Source organism: Pongo abelii, chromosome X, assembly GCF_028885655.2.
Source record: "Pongo abelii isolate AG06213 chromosome X, NHGRI_mPonAbe1-v2.0_pri, whole genome shotgun sequence".
In the NCBI taxonomy this organism is placed as follows: Eukaryota; Metazoa; Chordata; class Mammalia; order Primates; family Hominidae; genus Pongo; species Pongo abelii.
Window position 1 is genome coordinate 4,508,218 of NC_072008.2, and position 6,000 is coordinate 4,514,217.

Here is a 6,000-nt window from a genome sequence, read left to right on the forward strand (position 1 = left end):
CCTTAGGAAGCTTGCTTTCATCCTTCCTCCATCTCTCCCTGCTACGGCCAAACCATGAATCTCCATTACAAAAGTTGTATTGCCTTCTTCTTTTCTGTTCCTAACATGCCAATCTCTGAAAATCACCTTCTGTCATTCAGCTAATATTTTCTAGTATTGCAAGTCTTGCACAACTTCAATATAATCTACACTGGAATATAAAATCCACTCACCTGACCTTTGTTCATTGTCTCTCCTCTCCCAGGTTTGGAGGTAGGAACTGTGTTGGACAGCCCTATGTAACAAATGACTTCAGCATTTACTTAGTGCCTTTAGGAAATCTTTTGTGATTAACTACAATCCCTCTTCCACATTGTTTTGGAGTTTTAGGTAGCATCCTGGATAATCAGGAAATTTTATTTGATTGATTGGCTATTTGATGACTGTTCTATTTCTCTGTAACAGCTCCACTAATAAAACAAAATGAACTCCAAGGGACTTTAAAATTCTCTCCACCATCACAGAAAATATTCCTCTTTTGCTATTATTTCCTTAAGAGTGCATGAGATCTATATTGATATATCCATTTTTACTATCTTTATATGGCAATTATAAATAAATACTGATCAATAAATATATGTTGCTTTGAGTGGGTGAATGGGTATTTTCAGTCAAATTTGTAATATGCCTATTCTCAATCTATTTTATATTGTTACCATTTCTTTTTCTGTATTCCTGTTATAATCTGTGCAAAACAAAGATTGTTTCTTCCCCAAATTGCTAATTCTTGCCAGTTAAACCCACTTGCTGGAATCACAAGCCTATTATTTTTTTTTTAATGCAGTCACTTTTGTACTTTTGATAAAACCTTATTCTTTTTAAATTGCTGTAGATTCCGCTATTGATTTCTTCCCCTTGATGGAATTTATCTTCTCATTGCAAATTAAATAGCAGTAGAATTTTGCAGGACCAATCTTATTTGAAAATGCGCCTTGTTTCATCATGTCTATATATTTCTTAAAAGCCACAAGGCTATAACATCCTTCAGTTTTATTTGATAATGTATCTGTAAGAATTATTACACATTCTCATAAATATTTAATAAATTTTGCTATGGATGAAGGTTTCTGTTTCTTCAAAATATATGTTGAAGCCCTAATCTCTAATGGGATGGTACTAGGAGGTGGGGTTTTTGGGAGGTAATCATGTTTAGATTAAGTCATGAAAATGGAACACCATATTGGGATTAATGCTTTTATAAGAAGAGGAAGAGACACCAGAACTTCTTTTCATTGCCATGTGAGGGCACAGTAAGAAGGTGGCCATCTGCAAACCGCAAAGCGAGCCCTCACCGAACATGGAATCTGCTGATTCCTTAATCTTGAATTTACAGCCCCCAGAACTGTGAGAAATACAAGTCTGTTGTTTAAGCTGCCAAATCTATGGTATCCTGTTACAGCAGCCTGAACTAAGACATATATTATTAGGATTTACATATATTTCTCATAGAACACAGTTGAAATTCACACCCATTGTGATTAATATTTAACAGGTTCTTACTGAAGTTAACTTTTTTTTTTCTCTCTTCTATGGATGTATTGTTGAATTTCCTTATGGGAATGTTTTTATGAAATATTGTGTCTTTCCATGTCACTTCAGCCCTGTGAAGTCTGCATGTATACTAGAAGGTGATCACTAAACACTGTATTTTCCCCTGTTTTTACTTGAGTTAGGATCTTGGTTGTGGGTAAGTGATGTCAGACAGCTACATCGGAGTGAGATCTGAGTGATGACAGCTGTCATTGGCCAGGGGTTCTGTGACTTGAGTCTCTTAGTAGGGGTTTTTATGGGGACAGTTCTGCATTTGGCTTGGATATTTCTCCTGCCTGGGTCACTTCTGGTTTTGAAACATCCATATTAACTTTTAAAGTGCTCACAAATTCCATTAACTAACAACCACAAGGTAATAAATTCATTTTTGCTTAACCTAGTTGGAACACCTGCTATTATAAAGGCTAACTCATGGAAACATGAGTTTAATCATCCTGGGTTTAATTATTGGTGCAGTTAATGCTTTTATAGGGGAGCGCTAGGATTCCTACATACCCAAGAATTTCCAGGACACTTCAAGGACACAAGGCTAATCTTTTCCAAACTTCTCATTCTTTTGCAGTTCCAATTTCATTCTCTCTTGTATCATATCTATTTTTTGCATTATTCATAAACTGGCCCTTGAATTTTAAGAGACACATTGTTAAGCAAAAACTTGAAATGTTACAATTAGTTCAAAGAAAGGTATATTCACTTCAAGGACATTAATTCAAGCCAGTATGTTTTCAAAACCTATTTTGCTGTGTATTCCCTGAATTTTAAATTAGATTTTCAAAGAGGTTACTCCCAAGGATTTGAGATCAAACCTCAACCCTCACATGATTCTGATTTTATGAGTAATCAGTTGGAATATATAAGGGTATGTCCACATTAAATGTGCTTATGTCTTTTTGGGTAGTTTTCGTTTTATATTTGTCATTATTGCTCTGGGTTAAGAATCTCTAAGTCATTACTAAAATTTCCCTGAGATGATACTTCCTGATCGTTTATGACTCTACATGTTTCTCCAGAAATAAATATGATCATGTATTTCAGCATGTGGTGCCAAGCTCCAAATAAAATCCTATAGGTTTACCAGGACTTGGGGCATATCTGTACTCTCTGTGAGAGGTGTGAACCGAATGCAGTCTTATTGGATTTGCTTTTCCAGCAGTCAATATTTCTCATCCACAAGGAGCTCCAGTTCAATGCAAACTTCTGTATTCATAACCCAAATATCTACCAAGTCAAGAAAATTTTTTTAACAAAACAAAACATTCATGAACTTAACACCTTAAAATAATCACTTCTAATGTCTGGAAGCATTGCTCTCTTGTCTAATTTTCTTCTTCTTTGAACAGAGAGAAATGATTTACATATTTGGTATCAGACATTATATGCTACCTTATTTGTCTTCTGTTGATTTAACACTGTTTATGACTCTCTCTCCCTGTGTGTGTGTATGTATATACACGTATATATACACATATACACACACGTGTGTATGTATATACATGCATATATACACATATACACATACATGTGTATGTATATATCTAATATATATACATATATATCTATACATACTATATATACTATATATCTATATATACTACATAGCTATAGTACTATATATACTATATATCTATATATAGATAGTATATACATATATCTATATATACTATATATCTAATACTATATATTAGATATATTATATTACTTATTTATATATTATATATTTATATTGTATAATATATATCATTTTTATATAAAGTAGACATAATATAGATATATCTATGTTATATTGCTGAAATGTATTTTAAAAATATTTACGTGTGTGTGTGTATCTTTGTCTTTCATTGCAATAAAATACACATAACACACAATTTATCATTTTAACCATTTTAAAGTATACAATTCAGTGGCATTTAGTACATTCACAATGTCCTGCAATCAGCTCCTCTATCTAGGCCCAGAACATTTTTATCATCATCAACATTTTCAAAAAATATATATTTATTTTTAAAATATATATATTTAAATATATTTTTATACACATATTTATTTATAAAATATATATTTAAATATATATATTTTAAACATATATATTTATTTATAAAATATATATTTAAATATGTATTATAATATATATATTTTAAAATATATCTATTTATTTTAAAATGTATATATTTAAAATATATTTATTTATTTTTAAAATATATGTATTTATTTTTTAATGTACATACTTATCTTTTAAATATATAATTATTTTCAAAATATATACACATTTATTTTAAAAATATATGTATTTATTTTTAAATATATGTTTTATGCCATGAAATATCACAAGGGTATGTAAGGATAGGTCTTTAAAAACCTGCAGCAAGCATTGCAACAGGCATGTAGACATTTGAGGAATTCTCATTCAACACAGGAAGAAGAGAAATCAAACTAGGCAGTGATTTGTATTAAAAGTGTGACGTGAAGGAGGGCTTAGCTTCAACAATGAGATAAGGAACATCAGGCCTAGTGTGGTGGCTCACACCTGTAATCCCAGCACTTTGGGAGGCCGAGGCGGGTGGATCATGAGGTCAAGAGATCGAGACCATCCTGGCCAACATGATGAAACCAAGTCTCTACTAAAAATACAAAAATTAGCTGGGCGTGCTGGCGCGCACCTGTAGTCCCAGCTACTTGAGAGGCTGAGGCAGGAGAATTGCTTGAACTCAGGAGGCAGAGCTTGCAGTGAGCCGAGATCATGCCACTGTGCTCCAGCCTGGTGACAGAGCGAGACTCAGTTGCAAAAAAAGAAAAGAAACATCAGCAACATTTTGGAAGTTGTGATGTATATGGGGTGAGAATTGCCCTGTGACAGCATGACATGGCCTGTCTTGTTTTTAGATCTCTACACTCACTGATCAACAAAATGCCTGTTATTTTTTGAATTTTTGCAACCATAGGATGAGCACAGTTGGAAAGCTTTAGCTACACCCTTTGTGGAGAATTTCTGACAGTTAGCAATGTGATTTTTTTTTTTTTTTTTTTTTTTGGGTAATTCACTGGGTGCATTGGCATTGGTGTTTGCTTTGCATTCCCTAGAAGCATATTCAGAACAGAGGTTCATAGAACATTTGTTAGAAAGTGTTCCTAGGAAAAACATAGTAAAATAGGAATGTTTCTGGGGTCATACGGTAATTCTGTGTTTGTCCCTTTGAGGGATCTTCAAGTTGTCTTCCACAGCACCTGTACCATGTCACTTTCCATGCTCATGAGCGATAGATAAGGTTTCCCTGGTGTGGAACGACCTTGAAAGCATCATGGTCAGTGAAAGAAGAAACACGCAAAGGCCATGTATCACATTATTCTAGTTATATGAAATGCCCAAAATAAGGACATTCTCAGAGACAGAGATAGACGACCGAGGAGAGCACAGAGTGTCACTTTGCCATACCTTCCACTGCACTTTTCTGACCAAGAGCTACTGTGAGTTTCATGCTGTTAGGATCAGGGTCAGTCTTTGGCTTATCAATAAATTTTAGTTTCTGTTAGCCTTACTGGCTTTAAGAAAATAACTTCTTGTGTGTTCATAGCTGTATTTATTCCCCAGTTTGCAGAATTGTATAAATAAAGGACAAAAGGATTATTTTAATGTTACTGCACTGAAAAATGTGTACGGATTATGTACAAATGTGCAAGATTACTCAGCTGAACCTTTACAAGTTTCTGTTGACCTTGCTGATTGAGCATGACTACAAAATATTATGTAATAAAAAGCATTTACCATAAAAAATACAAATATATATATATGTATGTATATATATATATACACACACACACACACACGTACATGTTTTACATTGCCCTCTATGCCTTCGTTTCATTTTCTTTTTTTAGAAGGAGTCTGGCTCTGTTGCTGAAGCTGGAGTGCAGTGGTGCAATCTCTGCTCATCTCAACTTCCACCTCTGCCTCTGCCTCCTGCGTTTCAAGCGATTCTCCTGCCTCAGCCTTCTAAGTAGCTGGGATTACAGGCACGCACCACCAGGCCCAGCTAATTTTTTGTATTCTTTTTTTAGTAGAGATGGGGCTTCACCATGTTGGTCAGGCTGGTCTTGAACTCCTGACCTCAAGAGCTCCACCCATCTCAGCATCTCAAAGTGCTGGGATCACAGGTGTGAGACACCATGCCCAGCTCTATGCCTTATTTTCTTATTTTTCATTGCCTTCTATGCCTGTAACTATGTAAAAGAAACTACTTAAGAAGCTCAAAGCCTTGGGAAATAAATTCCTCATTGGCTTACACAGAACTCACACTTGGGTTTTGGTTTGTGTCTTGGTTTTCACTTTTCGATGTGAACAGAAAGCAGACTGGAGGTTGCCAGGGGCTGGGAAGGGGGACAGGGGAGTGGCTCCTTTTTGGGTAATGAAAGTAT